Here is a 23837-nt window from a genome sequence, read left to right as displayed (position 1 = left end):
CAGAATCTCCCTTCAGTGTTCTGTGGCGTGTGTGTGTTGAGACATAAATCCATTATATTTGCACCAGAGAGGCGGTCAGAGTCATCCTAGGTCTGCTGCTGTTAGATGTGGAACTGGCAGGAGGACCCATTGGAGACTGATGGACTGTATTCAGAAAGCTGCAGCTGTACAGCCAGAGGAGTGAGCGTGTGAAGTTAATAAAACCCGTATTCCCCAAAGGTGAAGCTTGAGTGACTTTGTTCTGCTCTGACGCCTACCTGTCATCAGAGGCAGGAACTCTGATGGATCTGGGAGGCTCCCTCCCCTGGGTCAAGCAGCACGCTCTGGTTTCATACAGGGTGGTACCAAAGGTGGCCATAGTGCTAGAAGGTAAGAGGCCCATGTGATGGTGATAGCAAGAATGTCGGATAGGAATATGGCTGGCCTCCGTGACTAACTGACATTTTAGGCAGTTTATTTAACTTCCTATAGTCTCAGTTTATTCCTCTGTAAAATTGAATACAAGATCTCAATGGCTCCTTGTAGCTCCAAAATGCACATTGTTCAGGCAGTCGTTTTCATAAAGCACCTGCAAATTTTGGAACAAATGGACTCATCAGGACCCAAAATCACATAAACAAAGTCGTATTACTAGATGGGAGTTTGTTTTTAAAGTACTCTGATTTTGACAAATCTTAAAAAAAAAAAAAATAGTGCTTTGGTTTTAGGATAATATTCAAGTGGTATAATAGGGAAATAAATCATTCCTTTTCTAAGCTAAGTTTTTAATAGGGCAAATTATTGGCACTTAATTTCTAATTAGAGTGCTTACTCATATAATGACATTTGGAAGTTGTTTATGTAGTAGACATTCTCTGGGTTTGGAAAGACAAATGAAGAAGTTAGAAGAGTACGCACATGTACATATAAGCTAATTATTTTAACACATAAGCTATTATTGGTCTGGAATACAGGGAGGGGACAAAGCCCTGTCACCTTCAGGGAAAAGATCAGCTGAGCTTCCTTTTTATCATCACTAAAAACTGAGGATTTCATTCTAGTATTTAAAATATAGGTCATGAAAGCAGTTTGTATTTTACCTGTAATGCTAATAAAAATAAGTTAACAGAACAGTCATTGTGGCATGAAAATGCCATCTTCTTATGAATTTATCATTAATAATTAAATAACAACATTAAGAATTACATTAATTTAATCAAGGTGAGTGCTTCTTGTCAATATAAATCTTCTAAATATTTCCTTCATTCCCGCAAACTGATTTGTCAGTGAGTGAGAATGCCTTTTAAAATAATCTCCTCCGGGGGTACTCTGGACCAGGCAGTAAAGCATGTGACTCTTGATCTTGGAGTCATAAGTTCAAGCCTCGCTTTGCGGGTAGTTTACTTAAAAAAGAAAAATCACAAAGCCTCATTCCAAATCTATGTACTCTGTACCACCCCATGGTGGCTACACCAAGAGGGGTTTAAAAAAAAAAATTCTCCCAGAGGTATCTCTACTGTGAGTTTCAAGTCCATGTTTTCAAAGCAGTGCTTTTCCTGTCGTATTAGCACAGATCAGGCTCACCTCTGCAGTTTCCTCCTGGTCACTGGGATGGCCACTCAGTCACTCACGCTCATCATTTCCCAGACACCCCTAACACTTCCCTTTCCTTTTGCCAAATTAAACTGGCTCTGCTCAAATGCACCCTCTCCTTGCTGTTTGCACTGCTATTGCCCTGCATTGGGCTCTCCTTAACATTGCTTAGTTGAATCTCCTGCCACTTACAGGTTGAACTTCCTAAAGAATAAGTCTGGTCATCCTACTGTGTTCAGCATCTTCAACAATTGTCCAGCGATGTGGAGTAAAATCCATATTCCTCAATTTGTGAACTCTAGGGCCTCTGTGATCTGATTCCCCCTAGATTGCCAATCAACTCTCCAGTATATTCCCTAATGACTTCTGAGACACAGCTCCATTGATTGCCCTGGTCACTTTTTTTCCACTTTGGACTGTGGCCATGCTGTCATCTCTACCTAGATTGATTATTTATTCATTAATTTATTCATTTTTTAATTTATTAATTTATTATTATTATTTTTTTACCTATTAAGAATCTTCTGGCTCTTCAACTCCTGAGTGTCCAGTCTGTAAAACAGAAACCACAGCTGGTAGTTAAATGCAGGATATTTAACCTGGGGAATGAGTCAAAAACCCATTGGGCAGAGCTGAAAAGCCCAACAGAGGATGGCGAGACAATTATGAGATGAGCCACCACGGGAAGCTGCTGCACTGCTATTGCCAGGGCTGGAGGAACAGCAGGAGGAGGTGGTCCTAGAGATAAGGAGTGGGGGCCACCCAGTGGATGCTGAAGCATGACAGAGATTCAGCCACAGCCATTGATGCTACCTTAAGCATAGAGAGACACAGAAATACTTGGCCTTCTGCCTTCCTCCAGTCTCCTGCCTGAGTCTCTCACTGACTGAATCTAGCTAGTTGGCAAAGGAGCCTGGGAAATGTAGTTTTCAGGGATCAACCCTCCGGTGATAAAATGCAGAGCAGGGAAGAGAGTGAGGAACGAATCGCAGAGCAAAGAGACAAATAAATAGCAGAGGTCCCCTCTGTGAAATCATTCCTCTTCTATTGGAATTACACTGAGCTCTAATCTCTCCTTTGTGCTGCCTGAACCTGACAGTCTCTAGTATTAACTTGCTGTATAAGAGATTTACTTCTTTTGCATGTGCTTAGCTGTGCCACCAGATTGGAAGTGAGTTGAAGGCAAGGACTCTGTTTTATTAACCGTTGCAACCCCAGAACTCTGTACACTCTTTGGAGTTTTGTAGGAACTCAGGAATGTTCCAGACTGAATTAGACAGGAAACAGCAAGAAAGATCCAGGGATGATTGGTTAAGGAATATCCCATGCTCTGAGGAAAGAGATATGAGAAAAAGCAAGAAGAGTCAAAGAACTCGTAAGAGCAGAGTAGAAATGAGTAGTAAAGAACCGGTAAGCACCTCAATCTCACGGCTTATGAGAATATCACAATGGTCTAGAATATCAGTCTCTTTACATTTCAGTTTTTCTCTGAGTGGAATCCTTTGGTATGACATCCACACTGGGAGATTCTGTGCAAGTCTGCAAAACGCTACATGTAATTATGCTCTGTAGCACTCTTCATGGCTTGTCCAGAGGAGGAAGCACTTATTAACTCTTCTTAATTACTAAAGGACAGTCTGTAGAGGGGAATTGAAGGCAGAGAAGGAAGTGTGTGTCACCTCTATGAGCTTTCATAGGAATGAGTCAAGTTGGGCTTCTTATGCCTTTTATAGGTTAAGGATAAGCTCAGATCTAAACTGCGAACTTTGGTCTAGCTATCCCTTCTCTGAGTCAGCAACTTGTCTGCTTTACATATATGTTTCCTGTTTTATAAAATGAAAGGATCAAGGAAAAATAGACTTGTGTTTTTAAGAAAAGAACCTCTTTTTTCTAATTATAAAATTAACACATTTGCTGTATCGTATTTGCAGAATGCAGAAAACTACATAAAGTACATAGAAAAGTTCCACCATCAATGATAATCACTGTAAATAATTTGGAATATATACCTCCAGTCTTATTTTCTCTTTAAAAATGGAGTCATAGTCTATATGTGGTGTCATAAACTACTTTTTTATTTAAAATTATACACATTTTTATGTTTCAATAAATATGAACCAATACTTTTTTAAAGGCTGCATTGTATTCTATAATTTATTTATTTAATTCCTGATTGTTGGATATTTTGACTGCCAACATTTCTGTATACTATGTTATGTGTTGTGTTAGTTTTTTATTGCTGCAGTAACAAATTGCCACAAACTGACTGACTTACAACAACACAAATTTATTCTCTGACAGTTCTAGAAACCATAAATTCAAAATCAGTTTCACTGGGCTAAAGTCAAGGTATTGATGGAGCTGGTTCCTTTTGGAAGTTCATATATATATAATTTATTGTCAGATTGGTTTCCATACAACACCCAGTGCTCATCCCAACAGGTGCCCTCCTCAATGCCCATCACCCACTTTCCCCTCCCTCCCACCCCCTATCAACCCTCAGTTTGTTCTCAGTATTTAAGAGTCTCTTATGGTTTGCCTCCCTCCCTCTCTGTAACTCCCCCCCCCATCCCCTCCCCCATGGTCTTCTGTTAAGTTTCTCAGGCTCCTAGAGAAGAATCTTTTTCCTTCCCTTTTCCGGTTTTGAGAAGCTGTCCATATTCCTTGCCTTATGGCCCCTTCCTTCCTCCATCTCCCGAGTGCATCAGTACAGTTACTGCTTCTGTTATCACGTGGCCTTCCCTCTGCCCCTGACTCCTCTAGCCTCCCTATGATGAGGACTATTGTGATTATATCAGGCCCACTGGGATGATTCAGAATACTCTCCCTCTTCCAAGATCTTTAACTTAATCACATGTGCAGAGTCCCTTTTTTAAAAATTGAAGGTAACATTCAGTGGTTCCAGGGATGAGGCATCTTTGGGAACCATCATTCAGACTACCTCACTGCTATAAACAGTACTGTAGGAACTTTTCAGACCTATCCCAGATCTGTAATTTTATGATGCGTCTTTATGAGGGACAACTGAAATTATTGTAGCCTCAGAAAGATTTACGAGATCAAGTAGAATAGTAAACAGGAAAACTGAGAGTCAGGACACGGGGGTGGCCCTGGATCTACCACTGACTTGCTGTCTCTATTGGGGATCATTTGGCCTTTTTTCTGCTGTAAGTAACATCCTTGGTGCCTTCATCTGTAAGGTGAAGGAATTGGACATGCCTTTCAAACTGCATTTTCCATGATTCTTTGAATTAAAGCACTGCAAATTGTATAAATTAAAAACAACAAAGGTGTGTTAATAAAAAAGATTGATGGAGTATCCTTGGGCTAGATGTACCTTTTTCATAAAGCACGTAAGCATGTTTTAATCATTATAAGTCTTAGAAGAAAGCATCACCTCAACCTTAATTAATTAACCATTTATTAAGCATGCACTGTGTACAAGATGTTTTATATAAATCATCAGTAAAAATCTTATAAGTTAAGGACACTCTGCATACTTTTCAGGCTGTTTAAGTAATCTGTTCAAGGCTCCACATTAACAGAATTGTCATATCCATTTGGATGCACGTATAGGCTCTTTCCCTTAGATCCCGCTTCCTGTGTGCAAACTGTATAGAATTAATTGCAGCAGTGGTATTAAATCATCTACTTGACATTTCTAGAATAATTGGTAACACCCCATCATTAGGTCTGGGCATTTTTGATTCAGTGCAGCAGTTAGTTCTTTGTGAACCTGCCCAGCAGGGCAGAAGAGCACTCTATTTCTCTCGAAAGCAACTTTTCCTGCCCTAGACTGTGCAGAGGAACTGAGGGAAATTTCTTCATTCCCTTTGGCTCCTTTTACTGGTACTCGTGGTCAGGATGTGCACGTGCTACAGTTACGTGGCCAGCCATTCGCCAAGTTCCCTTGCCTTATGGAAACCAGATGGAAGCTGGAGTCGAAGTTCTCCGCCACAGAAGTGAGGCTGGGCTGCTCTCTGGATGGAATCTCTGAATTCAGGAGGCATAATCCTCCGTCCTCCCCCTCTCCCTGCCCCACTGTGCCTTCCAAAAACCAAGAGTCAATTTCAGAGATACAGCCTTTCTCTGTGTGTTGCCCAGATACTTTTCTTTTTTTAATTTGTAATTGCAACTTTGTTTGTAGCAAAAGCTCTATTTGGTTGTCATAAATTGTAACCAAGAGGAATAATATCCACAAAGCAGTCAGTACTAGCATATGCTTTGAATAGCCTAGACTGATAATGTGAGGTCTTGCACAACTTTGCTAACCTCAACTGGCATTTTGGGAGAATTCAACAAAGGCACAGTAAAACAAACAAACAAGTAAAAAACAAAAACAAAAACAAAAACAAACAAAAAAACAGGGAGAGTAGGGAGGGGAAATTTCAAAAGTGTTCCTCACTAGTGAAATTCAACAAGGTTAATTACGAGCTTTATTTAGGAGTTTTCAGGGAATCTCATTTTAAGAGTAGGAGAGGTCTTAAAGCTCACGCAGTTAATTTCATCTAGCTCTTCCGTATTGGAAGAGCCTAGAAAAGCCCAGTTGTAGTTCTGTTGTGAAATATGATTGTCATAAAAATTCCTGTTTGCTAGTCACTAATTTTTGTAGCAGAAGGAGTGATGATAATTATAAAAGTAAAGCATTTGGTGGAATGTAAGTTACGAAGGGTTGAGAATTTCAGTTAAATAGGCAGCCACGCCTTACATGCTTTAGGGAAAGTCCAGTGCTGGGGTAAGAACACAGCATATGAGTCAGAAAGACACTGGACTTTCTTACTTATTGGCTGTGTGGCCTTGGGTAAGGTATTTAATAGTCTCTCTGAGTTTGCATTTTGGCATAAGGAGCAAAGTTAGAATGAGTTTAAAATGTGATGTAGCCCAGTGCTGGGCATGTGGTATGTGCTTAGGGATTGGTAGCTTCTACATTTGTTGTACTTGTTCCCTAAATTCTCTGTGTACCTATGTCTACCCTTGAGGTAAGCTTGAAGTAGAGGACTATAGGGAAATTTATCTTTGGACCTAACCCCTGTCTTCCACCTAGAGCCCCTGCCCTTTTCCAGAAGGTCATGATCCTCTCTGGAGGAGTCTCAGTATGGTGAAAATTGGAGTAAGATAGGCTTGAGCACAATCCCTGAGCTGTGCATCCCGAGACAAATCACTTAGAAGAGGGCCAGGCACACCATAGATGCTAAATAAATCTTAGTTGAGTAAATGAAGAAGGAAATGAATTGCACTTTTCTACACCTTTTTACCTGATGTATTTTTGTCTTTACTCATTCTTCAAGGCTTCATTTGTATTACTCTTCTGGAGACTTCCACCAAAACAGGGACAGACCTGTATTATAGCACTGGTCACAGGCTGTCCACCTCAGTGACAGATAAATGAGCTTCTCAATGGCAGGACTGTGACTTTGCAGTCTCTCAATGTAGCATGGCTTCTGCAAATCGATTGTCAAAGAAATAAATTAAATGAAAATGAAATGGGGGGGGGGCATCTGGGTGGCTTAGTTGGTTAAGTGTCCAACTCTTGATTTTGGCTTAGGTCATTATCTCACGGTTCGTAAGTTTGAGCCCTGTGTTGGGCTCTGTGCTGACAGTGCGGAGCTTGCTTAGAATTCTCTCTCCCTCTCTCCCTGTTCCTACCCAACTCGTGCTCTCTCTGAAAATAAATAAATAAACTTCAAAAAAAAAAAAAAAAAGAAAGAAAGAAACGAGATGGGTAATGGTAAAATGAAAAAAAAAATGTAAATGAAAAACATCCTAAAGAGAGAATCCCAACTTCTGCCGCCACACCCCCTCACTTCTGGGCTTCTTCTGTGGTTCCCATACTCGGGTCCTTTAAGAGAATTAGTTGCATATTGCTTACATCCTGCTCACTGTACAGTCACAGTAGTTTACTGCCAGTTCTTACGCTTATCTTGTCAGGAAGGTGACCCAGAATATTTCCCAAGTAGAAGCAGAAATCCATTGCCAAGGTGTGTCGCAGAGCTTTGCAGCATCCAAGACAGATTGACTGATTAGGCAAACATGATTTTGGTGGAGCATTTTTAAGACGTTGGACCACTAAGAAATTCTGTGTCACTCAGCAGATTCAGAGCTTGATATACTCCAACCCAAATGATTCTTTCCTCTTAATTTCTTTTCAAGGAAGTATCTAGCTTTCAGTCAACTCAAAAACCCATCTCCTCTCTTTCTTCCTCTGAACATTATATCCATTATCAGATTCCATTATTTCTGTTTTGTTAACTGATAGGGATTTGCAGTCTTGTTCCAGTACTTACTAAGTTTTTCAGGCTAAGTCATTTGTATTCTCTGAGTTTTTTCATAAATGGGAGGGTGACCGAGTCTGCCTTCCTCCCACAGTGGTTGCCAGAATGAGATCTGATCACAGAAGGGAAACAGCTCTGGCACCTGTAAAACACTGGCCCTGTTAGTTGCCACTGTTTCTATGATGACCCTCTAGAGTGACCAACCGAATTTGCCACGGGCGATCCTGCTTTAGCACTGCAAGTTCCATGTCCTGGGAAAACACTCAACTCTGTGAAAACCAGAACATTCTCCCCCTTATCTCTGTTTCCCTTGCCTCCTTCCTGGTTCAGTTCCTTCCTACTGTGCATTTGTGCTTTTCCAGGATGTCTCAGGTCTGTCTCCACCCAACTCTACCCACCTGTTACCACTGGCAAGATTTCTCTGAAGTGCCATGTAGATAGAGTTACTTCTGTACAGTAAAGCAAAGGAACTGCCCCACAGGAAGAGAGAGAAAAGGAGGGAGACAACACATGCATGATCAAAAGGATAATGGATGTTCTCCCTGGCAGCTGGTGGGGAGTCCCAGAGGTGCTGCAGCGGGCTGACAAGTTCCTATCTGGACTTCTGGCGTGTGGCTGGCTCAAGCCCTCTGACCTCACACTCTGTTTCACATGATCCCTAACTTTGTGGGACATTATAGGGAACAAAGGCTTTAAGGTCATTCTGGTTTGGATTCCTGGCAGAGCCGCTTCATAGTTGGCAAAGCCCGTGGAAAGAGAAAATGTGATGCCCCAGCTGTGAAAGTCTGTCTCCCCTCCCCATAGGATCATGGTCCCAATGGCTGATGGGCAGCCCCTAAGGGACTGCAATCTCTGTGCAGGGACATTGTCAGTAACTGGATGGGACTGAGTAAGGGGGCCCCACTGAGTTGCTTGCTGGACGGAATATGGCACTGCCAGCCCATGGCGAGAACAACCACTGCCTTGCCCCATCTAGAGATGCTTGACATTAACTGTCCCCATGGCCACAGGCCTTCACTGGGGTAGAGGGCAAGGGCAGAAGACAGAGCTCTTTCTGCCAATAAGACCCAGCTGCTGTCCTGGGTGGAAGGCCCAGTGTAGTAGGCGGGGAGGGAAAGGTTGGGCAGCCGAGAGTCAGAATCAGGGATTAGGAGGCCTAGAACCCATCCAGACAGGCAGGGAAGTGGTGGGAGAGGAGAGTGTACCCTGAGTTGGGGGCTCTAAGTTCCTAGAATGTGCGCCATTGTCCTATGAGGCTTCACTTATAAACTCAAATTCAGAGATAAAATTATTAAAAGATGAATTATTCATAAAAATGATAATAAAATATGACTTGAAATGATCGTTTCAAGATGGCGACAACTGGGGCCTTTTGAGCAGCAGGCCCTGTGCAACTGCGTCCACGACACCAGCTGGTTGCAGGTCTAGTTCACCTACCCCGTTACTTAGAGCAAGTCACATCTCCTTTCTGACCTCAGTCTCCTCACTTGTGAAATGGGCCACCATGAGAGGTAGATGGTATTTCACTACAGCATGTAGAATAGAAACTCAATATGCATTGGTTTCCTTTCCTTTCCCATTGGCATACAGTTTAATAATGATTTCTAGCTGACTTTGGTCAGACTGAGTTCACTGAGAGGGCGGTTCTCTTTGGGACAAGAACAAGGTCTAGTGCAGTTGCAGAATCCTCAGAGCCAAGCACTGCAGCACATAGTATGTATACAACAGCACATAGTGTGTCCACGGAAATTGGGTTAATGAGTGAGCAACTTTATTTCATCTGTTTTAATATAGATCTTTTCCTTTTTTATTTTTCTAAGAAAAGCTTACTTAATTTGTCATCTATTACTTCATCTTGTCCTGTTATCCTTGAGTTGTACAAGGGAGTTCAGGAAGCCCTAGCTGAGGATACTGTAATACAGTATAAATTAAAATAAAGTGTATAAGTTGTAGAATGGAGCAGGCCCTCCGAAATAAAAAGCACTAGAAAATTATAAAGAGAAAAACTAGTTTATGTGACTCTAAACTATAGGAAATTTAACTATATGATCTATTTGTTAGATGTAATAACATATGAGAAGAAAGAAGACCAGACGGAGGTTTACCAAAATTGCCACAGTAGTCATCTCTAGAAATGAGAATTGGAGTTTATTTTTCTTTTCTTAACACTTACTAAATTTTCTAGATTTTGTGTAGCTAATATGTATAATAATGGTATATCATTTACATTATTTTTCCAATATAGAAAGCATCCCTTAAGGCCTAGGGTAAATAATATTTCTTCCATACAACAATCATGTTCTTTTTCCATCTTTGCTAACTTTATATACACCACAACCCCGTAAGGTGAATATTCTTATTATCCTCATTTTGCAGATGAAAATACTAACGTTTGGGGAGCCTGGGTAGCTCGGTTGGTTAAGCGACCCACTCTTGATTTTGGCTCCAGTCATGATCTCACGGTCATGAGACTGAGCCCTGCGTTGAGCCCCATGTCAGGCTCTGCACTGGGCATGGAACCTACCTGAAATTCTTTCCTTCCCTCTCCCTCTGCTCCTCCCCTGCTTTCATGCATGTTCTCTCTCTCTCTCTCTCTCTCTCTCTCTCTCTCTCTCTCTGTATCAAGTAAAAATAATAACAAACTTAAAAAAAGAAAACACTAATGTTAAATGACAGTAAAAACTTGAGCAGGGTCACATTGCTAGGAATGGCAGGTCCAGGGTCCTTACCCACTACACTCCCTTCCAAGTGCCTTGTACCTTGCTTAGTACGCTCTGCTCTGCTGTTTAGCTATCCCTCATTTTAGACTGGAAGTGATGTGTGTTTACTAACTGTGGTTTGCCTGTCCTTGGATTCCCCACAGAACCTCACAGGCAGGGTTCAATAGGAACCAAGTACTGGTCGAATGAATGCTTGACAACGAACGAAGGTAGATGCCACCCAATATGCCAGTGAGATTTGTGGCCAGTACCAACTCTGCTTTTTACTGCAGCCACCTCCTGGGAAGACTCAGATCATCTGCTACAGTTCTGACTGTGGCTGCCAGCATCTCAAAGCAAAAGTAGTTATATACTTTTAAAAGTACTTTTTAATACCAAAGCAACAGATATTAAACTGGAGGCTATGCGCCCCAAAGTCAAGGTTGTTCTCTTTTGTTTTGACCCAGTCTGCTCCAAAATGGATTGACAAGTGCTTTTAATTCATTGGTTCCAGAGGCGTTGTGACAGGTCTTAATAATTTAGGTGTTGTTGGATTGTGAAGGGAGAGATTATATTTACAAACAATAATTTACGGTCTTAAGTCAATGGCCTTGAAAAGCCCTTATAGCTTTCAGGAGGTGTTTATAGGGCAGAACAAGGGCTTGTTTGAATCTACAAGTTACAGGAGTAAGATTCCAGTACATTCTAACCAGACAGTTCTTTTTATGGACTTCTGCAATTTGTGCTAAGCTCTCCTCATTGGATAAGCCACAATTTTGGCATCTTTGGCCTAAAAACTGAACATAGCGCAAAACGGTGTTGCATCAGATATTTTAGAAATTTTGGTGCATTGTGTTTTTTAGGATGAAAGGATTTCTTTCCTCTCTCTCCTCCCTCGGCTATTTCTCTTTTAAAAGTTTAAAACTGACTCCCGTGGATTCTTTGTATTCTCCCAAGAAATGTGACTAAACTAGCTAATCACATGAAAGGTATCTATTGATGTTAATGTCTTATTGTAGAGAAAAACAACATGGAATAGGAAAATAATTTTTGGTCTTCTTGAGAACAAATTTGAGGCTGCACATGTTGAGTTTCAGAATATTGATTTGTGTTTGCATGGAGTGACTGCCACTTACCGGTTGTAGCGGACAATTCACCACCTGGCCACAGCTGATCAGACCAGGGATAGATGCTTGATCCAATCAGATTCTCTACCCTGAAATGTTTGAATTGTAACTAAGAGATTAATTTCAGTCTGGGATATTTGTTTGAATTTGGGTAAAGAATTGTTAGGAGCTTGAGAGAGGCAGAGAAAGCTAGTCAGCAGGGAGAGAAGAATAAAGGAGACACAAAGAAAGAGTGATAGCATGAGAGAGGCTGTGTCTAAAGTCCTCCAGTCTGCTCCCAAAATATGACTTTGAATTTAATGGAATATTTTTTCGCCTGCCTGTAAATTCTCAGTCTTCATCAAGCTGCTTCAGATTGGTTTCTGACACTTGCAAACTGGAGAACCTTGTGTATATGTCTATCACCACCCTAACCACTTTGTTTTAACCCAGTCTGTGGGTCACTTTTCCCCATTAAATTGAAACTTTCTCAAATTCACAGACCTATTTCTTCCTATGCCCCACACTTAGCATATGTCTGGCACAGAAAGAAGTTGAGTGACTATTCAATGAATGGATGAGGGAATAGAGATGATGCCCTGTCAGCTTCATTCATTGAGGAGACCTTCATATTAGAACAGTATACATAGGTGCCAGTAATTTTTAGAAGGTAGGTTCACACACACACACACACACACACACACACACACACACACCCAGGATTCTGGGAAACCACTGTGGCAATAAGAAGAGGAAATCATTTGTCAACTGCAAAGTAGATTTTAGAGAGGTAAATGTAGTAAATTGGGATGCATATCTAGAAGGGTTGTTTCTTGAAAGGGAATAGAACAGAATAGAACAGAGAAATTGGCTTGGAGGTAGATGAAATAGGAATGACCTAAGGCCTAAATTGAGAAGACTTTATTTCCCAGAACTACCTCCGAGAGGACTCCCGCATCCTCTGCATTTGGTATGTGACATCGATAAGTCCTCCGACACCCAAGGGGGTGCCCTGTGCACGGGGAGAGTTCCATACGTTCACGTGTTTCCCTTGGGAGAGATGGAAGGTAGTCAGGAGCTGATTACCATGCCCAGGCACACTCATGTGAGTCTGCCAAACTTAATAGCTAAAGAGGCCTTGACATGTTTCCATTTCTGATTCTGCCCTTATAAAATGTGTTGCTAATTAAAATAACTGCCAGCTCAGACTCCTGCAAGGAAACCCATCCACGTGCTCAGAGTCTGTTGTTTTCCATGTTTCTAGCTCTGGTTAAATAAATAAAAACTACAAAACCAGCAGCAGAACCCAACTATCTGGGACAACTTAAGGGGGACCCTGCCTCATATGTAAGTAATTAGGCAATGCATTAATTCAATCTTCTCTGCACTAGAGAAGGAAAGGGTTAAGTAGCAGATTATGCTACTTCTACACAGTGCTATAGGCATGTTTGATTTGGCAAGTAGAAAAAGAAGCACAAAAACACATGTCCTGACAAAGTCAAGAATTATCAAATCGAATTCAATACACTTACCAAATTGAATTTGGAGTGTGTGTCTTTCTTCTTCGTTTGAGACATGGTTTGTGCAATCGCTTAAAAATTCATATCTACTCATTTCACTCCTTGCCATATCTCCTTCATTGGCTTTCCATTATATTTTGCATAAAGTTTAAGCTCCTTTATATGGCTAGAAGACTCACATCTCATGTACCTTCCTAGCTTCTGGTCTCATCGCTCACTCTTTAGCCACACTAAGCTACTTGCAGTGCCCTGAAAGTGGTATATTCTCGCCTTTCTCCATGCCTTTGCATATGCTGTTCCATCTGTCTAGAATGCCCACCCTCTCTATTCTTATTCCTCTGGCCAACTCATAAAGAGTTGTACTACCTAGGTCAGGAGTCTGCTTATTTAGGAAGTCTCCTCTGTTATCTCCACTTCCCACTTCCCCTACAGCAAATCTGTAGAGTTATTGCCTTTGGGCTTTCCTGGCTCTTGCTCTATCCTTTACTATTACACCTGTCCCCTGGTAGTTGACATGAATGAAGAAGGAATGTTCTGCTCTGCAGTATGTTTACAGCCCAAATGTTAGGGCACCCAAGACCCTAATGTTGTAGAATCCTGATCGATAAAGGAGGGTTTGCAAAGCTGACACTGTATGGAGGACTGAGGACCAAAACCACTAACCAGTCTTAGAAATGATATGTGAGTAGAAGCATGAAACAACTTCATTCATTCATTCATTCATTCTTCATTCATACTTTGAGCTATTTTTTATTAAGCACCTACCTTGTGCTAGATCTATACAGAGTGCTGGGGATTAATAGGTGGTTCCTTATAGATAGGCACTTAACAGGTTAGTTAGAAAGACATATGTACAAACATGCATGCAATTATATATAAGCAGTAATTTAATCACAAACTTGATTAGACCTACAAATTAAAAGCAAGGCATTAAATGAAGACTGTAATAGGGAGATCTAACCCAATCTGAAAGTCCAAGAAAGCACCCTGGAAAAAGTGCTATTCAAGGTGAAATAGTCAGGATGTCTGTGCTATAAAGCAGAGTAGGAGGCAGAGGATACCAAGACAAGAGGAACAGCATGTGGATAGGCTCAGAAGTAGGAGAGAGATGGATGTGTTCAAGGAAGAAGGCAAGACAAATGGAGGTAGAACGACGTAACGAAAAGGCATAGAGAAAGAGAGGAGCCTGGAGAAGTAGATGGGATACATCATGCAGAGCCTTGTCAGACAAGGCAAGACTCTTGAGTCTTACTCTGAGTGTAAACTACTGAGAGGGTTTAAGCCTCTTTTCGATCCAACTCACAATGTTAAGATTATTTTGGCAGCAGTGTGGCAAATGGATTGGAAAGGGGTACGTGTGGAGGAGAGTAGACCAATTGGGAGGTTGCTGCAGTATTTTCAGGAGAGATGGTGGCTCACCGTAAGGCATTTGGAGGAATGATGTGGAAGAGTGCATGGAATCAGGAGATACTGAAGAACTACCATCAGTGGCCTTGGGATTGATTAGCTGTCAGGGTTGAGGCAGAATGAGTGCTAAACACTGGACACAAATAGGTTCATTCAATGAACAAATAGCTATTAACTGCCTATTATGTGCCAGATCAGCTCATTGAGCTCCTTACACATATCTCTGACTGCCTTCTCTCAAACGCTGTAACACAAGTCTGTTTGTAACAGAGCATTAAAAAGTTTACTTTAATGCCTAATTGACTGTAATATAAGCTTTCAAAAGAAAGTTTCCCACTAAGCATTTATCAGCTCATATGTTGAGCTGGTCACAACTCATCGTCTTATTCCCACCCACTGCCATTGAAGACAGTTCTCTTTCCATGAGCATTTCTTGTAGGCTTGCATCTGGGCCCTGTCATATAGTCCTAGTTGTCTGCTTACGATATTTTGAGAATCTGTCCCTCAGTCCCTCCCTCTCTGACTTGCTTGGGCAGGTAACACATTGAATTCCACCTCAATCTCTTACTAATTGCATTATGTTAGGTACATTACTAATCTCCCTAACTTTAGAGTTCTCCTCCCTAAGTAGGGTCAGTTAAATTGATGTCAGTATCACTAATATCTTTATGATAAATTGGGTTAAGTGTGCTTCCTAGTGTGATTTAATATGAAGTAAAGAGACTCACCTATGATGTATTCTTGCCACAGACTTTTAACTAGAATATAACTAAACCTATAGATGCAACTTCCAGCTTACTAGAAGGAATAGGACATAGGAATGTCAATAGGACAAAAAGAATAGACATCATGAGGAAACAACACAGCAAGAGAACAAGTCCTGAAAGTGGACAGTCTACATAACAACTGGCCTGGCTTCTTCACTGGGCCAAGGAAATGGGGATTGTTCTGTATTTTCAAAAGATTTAAGAGAAGGGGCATAATAACTAAATGCAGTACATTGTCTTTGATTGGGACAAGCTTGAAGGTCCAACTCGGAAAATTTGGAATGTAATTGGGAAAATTTGGGTATGAAAATTGTAGTAGATGATGTTACAGAGTTACTGTGGTTTTTTTCTGTTAATTTTATTAGGTATTTGAAGGAACTTGTTCTCATCATTTAGAAATGCAAAGTCAAGTATTTAAGGGAGAAATATCCTGATATCTGTGTTTTGCTTTGGAAATTGTGTATGTGTACATACATGTGCATACACACATGAACTAAAATGTAGTGAAATGTTATTGCTATGTAAGTCCAGGTGATTTATAGGTGTTTATTGCACTTTTTCTCTCCACTTTTCTATACTTAATAATAAAAAGTGAAATAGAATCATAACTATATCACAATGTTATGATGACGAGGGACAATGTGTCTCAAAAGACCTCATTTGTCTTAAATGCCATTAAGTAAATGAGTATTCTCTTTCACAATTTTCTTCCAGTCAGTGCATCGGAACCTCACTCAAATCCAGAATCGCATTGCATGCCCCAGCCATGCCTCAGCAGAGCTTACTCAGAAATCACTAGAACCCCCTGGAGGGTAATAGGGATGTGAGCTGGCAGACTGGCATCATGCTTGGTGGGATAAACTCTTTAAATTTCTGGCCTGTTCACTACCATACACAAAAATACCACAGTCCTTTTCCCACTTGAAAAGCAAAACTCAGATAACATATTCATGTTTGCAAGTACACACTTGTTAAAGAGTAGAAAGATCTTTGCCAAGCTGGCCACATGGTCTTTACATACAAGGTGTGATACTGGCCTCAACACAGTTCTAAAACTCACATTTATGAGGGAGTTTTACTGGACTCCTAGTCACAAGCCATTTGTCTGACCTCCTCTGTTTCTCCCAGGTCTGCGCTAGATACGGAAGAGTGATGTGTGTGCAACACGTGGTGGGGGTGGGAAAGCCTGCCTGAGGACGGAGTCGGGAGGCATCAGCCTGCCATGGCCTGTGGATGCACAGTACACAGACATATCCTACTTTGCTCTCGCCGCTCTGACAAGTAGAGATAGCACCTCCTTTCACCCCCAAAAGTGTCCCGCTTCAATGATAAATTATTCACTCCTCCCAAATATACACCCTGTTTCTCTCCTGGGTCCTATGAACTGGCCCTCGACCCATTCCTAGTCAGTCCCTGTCCTGCCACCCCTCTCCGCACTGTCACCTCCACCCTGCAGCGAGCCGTCTGTGTCAGTCTACTTGAAGGTGCACCCGTGAACAATGCTCTCTCTCACCTTTACAGGTGTGCACTTGGCTGACGGTCTGCCAAGGATGCCCTCACATCCTTCCCCACCCTTACCTTTCTCTGCCTGGCCAACTCCTTCCCTTCTCAGAGGCTTGAGTTCAAAGTCATCTGCTCCAGGAAACTTCCTAGACTCTGTAGAGAGGCGTTGCATCTTTCTGCTGTTTCTCCCAGGGCCAGGGCAAAGGTACTAAGGACGTGCGTTGGGTGCAAAAGTTAAACAGGCTTCCATTATCAGGGTGGTATTAGTGCTGACTCTGCATATCCCGGGGTCCTGACAGCGAGTGGCTCCTTCAGTTTTGCCCCATAGGTGCCTCGCTTGCCTCACCCCTGTCCTGACCCTGGATTCAACATTTCCTACAACCCGTCATCATGATTACACTGTAGAATTTTATTTGTTGGTCTGTCTTCCTGGTTGGAATGTGAACGCCTTTAGCTGAGGGGTCATGTCTTATTCCTTCCTAACCTCAGTCCGTAGCACTGTGCCCGGCACACAGGAAGCGTTTCTAAATGATGAAGAAGTCAAATGTGGGAAGCGCATGTGGAATTAGAGACTTCTCAAACTATCGGGGACCAATTGGCATCTGCTAGAGAGCTAGGGGAGGATTCAGAGATGGAAAAATTGGATAACATGTAAAATTTGTCATTTGAAATATTCCTGGTAGCCATATATTAGCAAACTGCTTAACAATACTATCTGCCCTCTAGGGAAACCTGAAGAAAGTTGCCTAGGTACAAGGTCTGAAACATCAGCAAAGCTTTGAGTAGGATGAAATTAGACTAAATCAAACTAAAACCGTGTTTCTTCCAAATAAGGAACCTCCCTTAATCTCCTCCATCCTTCACTCTATTCACATAGTGTGTCCCTGGTACCAGTTCAGAAGGAATGGCCTGGGCTGGACTTTAGGAAGCCTCTTTCACGAGTCCATCGCTGTGCCATGCCCCTCACAGAGTTTATAGTATTTAATCACCACAATGATCAGTGAGACAAGAGCTCATGTCCCTGCTCTATGGAAGGGAAAAGTGAGAGATGGGTTACCTTTCCTGAAGCCACACAGCTAGCAGATGGATAAAGAAGAATACCTCCTGTGTTCAGGGCAATTAAAACTTGTCATGCTTGCTATAGCCCTATTCCCTAACCCACACAACAGTGGTCACTGATTAAAAATATAAATAGGTTAATGGAACGCTTACATTTATTCATGGAAATATTTGAGCACCTACCGTGTACTGTACTGTGGGTGTAAAGTCCATGTAGGAAAACTTTGTTGGGGTTGGGGGGAAGGGAAGAGAGGGAAGATAGATACTAAACAAGTCATAGGTGGATTTAGAAAAGTAAACATAGTCTTATAGAATGTTCTTCAGGAAAGAAGGCATAAAAATTGAAGTAGTGTGTTTGCAATAAGGCCAAAAGCTGTAAGACCAAAGAACCCCAACCACAAAACTGTCCTCTCAAACTTCTGCAAAGACAAACACCTTCTGTGCGTCATGTAACTAACCACAAGTCAGGTGTTTAGTTGTGGGTGAAGGCAGAGAAGGAGACAATCGTGCAGGGAATTTTTAGGACAAGTATCTGGTGATTGTTTTTTGGTGCACTTTTTGGGGTGGGGGCAAGAAGCATACTTTTGGGGATCAGGAGCTAAAATCTCAACTTCATTTTTATAGTGTAAACAGAGGCTGAACCTTCACCGAGCAGACCCACTGAGGCATGACTTCAAGCCCCACAATTTGGCCTGTTTGATTTATGTGTTTCCTGGACAAACTACTGTTGTGTGGGAGCCCTGTGAAAACTTCAAAAAGGTCATTAAGGCTGAAAGGCTTCTTAATTCATTTTCAAATTACTCACTCCTCCTTTCCAAAAGCCAGCGACAGGAGAGCTCAAGTGATCTCAGTCAAGTTTTCCCAACTGAAGCTTTACTTTCTATGACAGAGTTACAAATACTTTCGGCTCCATTTTGCATACATTCTAGAGAGCTTCTTGGCAGGGTCTGCACAGTGTGTTTTCATATTCTTTGGATCTCATCTTTGTAGCATGGCCTCATGAAAAACATCACATTCCAAGTGTGACTGGGAAGCTTCATTCACCACAGAGTTTGCCAATAACATGTGGGGAGTGTATTGTCCCTCCGGCCAGCTCATCATATCCAAACAAAATGTGTTCTCTTCGATTTCAGCTGACTCATTTCCATAAGATACAAGTTAATGCTATTTACTAGATACCCAAAGACCCAATTTGAGAATCTAAACTGTGGTAGAATTAAATATACAACAGTTTTTAACTCATTATATATCATTAGAATCTTAGCAGGAGACTAATGGCACACTCCAAGGGTTTAGCTGAATATAATTTTGTGAAGAGAGTATTTATGAGGCATGGGCACCATTAAGGGAATACGCAAGGCATGGTGTATTCCAGGAGTTGTCAACATCAGGAAGGACTTACTGCCCCAGGCGGAAAGGGATGGGAGGTAGGCTTTGGACTCTAGACCCCTCGAAGAGGAGTGGACCAACACAGGCCCCATAGCTGTTGGAATTCAGCGTGACTCAGGAAAGCAAGGCTGGGTAGAAACAGAAGAAGAAATGCCTGACCTCTCTCTCCTTGCACCCTCTAATCTCCTGCTGGTGCTGCCCATTTGCCAAGCCCAGAGAGTACTCATCAATGAGGTCAGCCTGCTGGGGGTCCATGATAGAGAAGGGCAGAGACTTGTTTGGGGTCTCTATGTACCCCAAATCTGAAATACCAACCCATTTCTGATTTTACTCTGAGAGACAGAGTGGCATAACTGAATGAACAGAGGTTTTCATGTAAGGAAGATCAAGACCCAAATTCCACCTACTAATAGTCATATCTTGGGGTCTTTTCTGGAGAAAACCTGTTGGACTGCTTCACGTGAGTTCTAACTTACCCTCTCTGAATTTCAGTGTCTTCCTCCAGCAAAATGGAAATAATAGCTTCCTACTTACCTACCTGCTTGAATTGTTGTGAATATTAAACAAGTTGCCCAAGGAGAAGAGCCTGACATAATGTTTGACACTTAGAACGTATTTGGCATTTGTTGATTTCCTCCAATTAGTTATCCCTTATATGGTGAGATGCCTGCCCTGTGGAGGTGGGAGAACCAGTCTGACCATTTATTTCTTTTTTACTGGGAGTCCCCTGTTGACTCATATCTGGAAAGGTGGGTGGGACTTGTTTAAAAACTTGTTTACTGGGGTCCCCTTATCAGTAAAGAACTGACCGTTTTCCTAGTGTCACTTTTTAAAGAAAACCTGTCTGGACATCTTTAGGAAAACTCCGATTTTCTCTCTCCACAAGGGCATTGGTGCTCAGGGAGCTGGTCCCCGCATTGCTGTATGAGTCTTCACCATTTCTTTAGCAACTTTCATTCCACATTCATAGGCTAATGCTCAAAAAGCTTGTCCTTCCTCCTGTTGTGCGTTAGCTGTTGACAAGACATTGGCTGCTTTTGCAAGAACTTGGTCAATTCAGTTCCTGATAGTAGGGCCATTTCCTTCCTACTTGAAGTCACTAGGGAGGTTTCTGTTTGCTGTATGTTGTTATTTGCTAGTTTGGGAACAGGTGGGAATGTTTGGTTCATTGTGAATTTTGGCTGGACCCTTGGAAAGCTTACTGGTGATTGAAAAATAAAAAGCCACAGTAGTCATTCACTTACTGTTCATTGGTTCAAACTAGGAGTTATGTACTGGGCATAATCCCTAATTCTCAAAACCACCATGGAAGGTAGTATCTTATTTTCATTTGAGGAAACGGAGGCTCATCAGATTAGATGGGGTGGGGGGGGCATGTCCAGCTTCTAAGAGGTAGAACTAGAGACCATGGCTCTATCTGAATCAAAGCACAGAACTCTGTTTATCTTTAAGAGGGTTACAGAGAATCAACTGCAATGTTTTCATCCAGCTGTGGCCATTTAAAAAAAAAAAATCACACGGCTGCGAGTTTCTTCATGACAAGACATAAGTTTTATTCACCTCTCTCTTCTCACTGCTGACCACTGCCCCTGCCATAAATTGGGTGCCTGATTAATGTTGGTTGAATGAAAAAATGATTGACTGAATGAATCTTCTATACAAAGATATTTTTGTCTATGTGTAGCATTTTTTCTAATGCATATTTATATTTCATTTGACAGTGTTTGCAAATTGCATAATATTCCCCTTCAGTATAACTTGCACTGTGGAAATGCTTCCATATGCTGGATGTTTCCCCTCATTTGACTGAGGGAGAAAAAAGGCTAAGAGAAACATCACATAGTGGGTAAGCATCCATATAAACACGAATTGTAGAATATACTGCTCACGAATGGTGTATTTTGGCAGGGTAATTTTGCAAAAAGATTGAAGTAGACATTCAATTTGGATTGATATGGGTGATAAAATGTTCTTGTGCAGCTAACTATAGTTTTATATTAATTCATTATGCTGTAAGAGGTATAGAGTAGGGGAGAAGAGCATGGGTCCTGGAGCAGCTGACAGTATACATATCCAGCCTCCATTAGTTAATAGCTATGTGACTTGGGCAGCTTAGTAAATCTATGTCTTAGTTTAACTCCTTCGCAAAATAGGGATAGGAATACTACCTCCCTCATGAGATGATTAAGAGCATTAAATGAGTTAATACAAGAGGAGTTCTTAAATTTGTGCCTGATTCAGTGGCAAGGCTCAATAAATGTTATTATCCCCAGTGCATGGAGTCTAGTTCAGAAAAGTTCTCTTTTTTGTCTCTATCCCCATTATCCCTACCTTATTTTAGGAAGTCATCAAGTTTTGCCTGACTTACTTTACTATCTAGCTCACCCTTCACATTGTCAGTGGAGTGAATCCTTGAAGACTCGCATTAAACCAGGCCCCTTACCTTCTCCAAACAATGCCACTATTCCTAATCAACTTCAGGACTAAGTACAATCCCCTAGCATTACATTCAGGGTCCTTCATAAACTCAATCCTTTCTCCTCTTTTGGTCTCATCTCTTGTCACTCCCACATGTGTGCTATACTATAAATACCAACAAATGCCCAAAGTGGAAAAGTTATACTGGCTTGATGGATAAGTAATACTTCAGTAAGAGGAATGAGCAGGTAATTTTGCTGATGGGCTCATGGAAGCCTTCAAAGAAAAGATATTTAAGTTGTATCTTGAAGAGTAAGTTGATATTGGCCAAGGAAGGTAGGGCAGTACATGATTAGGTGGATTATCTAGATCGAGTGAAGGATTTGTGCCCTGAAACAGAAAAACAAGGTGTATTCATGGCATGAGAACTTGTCTAATGCTGAGAGGGATGAATTGAGGGATGCTTCAATGTGGGATTGAAGGAAAAGGGAGTGTGAAAAAGAGCCCTTATATCTGGCATGAATGCCTGAATGGAATAGTGTGATGTTGTTAATGAAGGTGAGGAAAATACAAGAAAAATGTATGGTGTGTGTGTGTGTGTGTGTGTGTGTGTGTGTGTGTGTGTGTATAAGTATCTGGTCTGTTTTGTACACATGTGTACAAAAGCCATTTGGGAATATTTAATATTAAGCTCCTGATCTTGTCCCCAGTCTTACCTTCAGACTTGTATCCTGGCAAATTTCCCCTTCTTAGCAAATGGCAGCTCTGTTCTTTAGAGTCCTCCATGATTCCTCTCTCTTAAATCCTATTTTTGATCCTTCAGCAAATTCAGTTTTCCTTTTCTTCAAAATATATCCAGCAATTGATCGTTTCTTACCATATTCGTGGCTACCGCTCTCTTCAAAGTCACCATCATCTTTTATGGGATTATTGAACATTGTCATTTTTTTTTCAGAGAGAGTAGGGAGGAAGGGGCAGAGGGAGAGGGAGAGGGAGAGGGAGAGGGAGAGGGAGAGGGAGAGGGAGAGGGAGAGAGAGAGAGAGAGAGAGAGAGAGAGAGAATCTTAAGCAGGTTCCACACTGATTGTGGCTCCAATGCAGAGCTCAGTCTCACGACTGTGAGATCATAACCTGAGCTGAAATCAAGAGTTGGACACTTAACCAATGAAGCCACTCAGGCACCCCTAGGATTATTGAAATAGTCCCCTAAACTGTCAGAGTCAGAGTGGTCCTCTCTCTCTCTTTTTTTTTTTTTTTTTTTTTTTACTTTAAGTTCATTTAAAGTAAAGGTTTTTACTTTAAGTTTATTTATTTATTTTGAGAGAGAGACAGAGAGACAACCAGGGGTGGTGCAGAGAGAGAGAGAGAGAGAGAGAGAGAGAATCCCAAGCAGGCTCCATACTGTCAGCATATAACCCAATGTGGGGCTGAAACCCACCAACCATGAGATCATGACTTGAGCTGAAACCAAGAGTCAGATGCTTAACTGAGCCACCCAGGCACCCCCAGAGTGGTCCTCATAAAAAGAAGTCAGGTCATGACTACACTGTTCACAGCTTCTATATCCTTCCCATCTTGCTTAGACCAAAATCCCAAAGTATTTACAGTGATGGTTTGCAAGATGCAGCCCTCAGAGCTCCTGGCTCTAATGCTATTTAGACTCCTATTCCCATCCTCTTTGGCATCTCTCTGCCCTAGTGGGTTCTTTACTGTTCCTGAGACATGTGTGACATCCTTCTACCTATTAGCATTTCCGATGACTATTCCCCTGCCTAGAACGGCTTCTCCTCAGATGCTCACCTAATCATCTCCCTCGCCTCCTCAGGTCTTCACTCCAATGTCATCTACTCAGTGAGGCTTTTCTCTACTGCCTTACTAAAATCGGCAGGTCCCTCTTACCTCTGATTTCCCAGTGCATCCCTTGCTTTTCTGCATTTTTTTCTTTAACACATATCACCATCTATCATACTCTTATTTACCATTAGCTTTTATCTATTATTTATCTCCCCCCACCCTCTTGCATCTGTCTCTAATCCATGTGTCATGATGGCCCTGATTCCTGTACTGTTCCCCTCTCTGTTCCCTATACCTCGAATAGTGCCTGACCACAAGTTGTTCAACAGAT

At 41.7% G+C, this 23837-nt stretch overlaps 1 long non-coding RNA gene across 2 annotated transcripts; it reads right to left on the bottom strand.

Moving 5' to 3' along the window:
• Positions 1-192: 192 nt before the first annotated feature.
• LOC102964093 lies at positions 193-22723 on the bottom strand. Of its 2 annotated transcripts, XR_006210701.1 has the most exons (4): positions 22429-22723; positions 6828-7013; positions 2083-2124; positions 193-568 (listed from the first exon to the last, which is right to left on the bottom strand). It is a non-coding gene; the product is annotated as an uncharacterized LOC102964093 (long non-coding RNA). The 2 variants fall into 2 exon arrangements; XR_006210700.1 differs by lacking the exon at positions 6828-7013.
• Positions 22724-23837: the final 1114 nt, after the last annotated feature.

Source organism: Panthera tigris, chromosome D4 (assembly GCF_018350195.1).
Source record: "Panthera tigris isolate Pti1 chromosome D4, P.tigris_Pti1_mat1.1, whole genome shotgun sequence".
NCBI classification, from domain to species: Eukaryota; Metazoa; Chordata; class Mammalia; order Carnivora; family Felidae; genus Panthera; species Panthera tigris.
The sequence above is the reverse complement of the archived record's forward strand: the minus strand, read 5'-3'. Positions and strand labels throughout refer to the sequence as shown.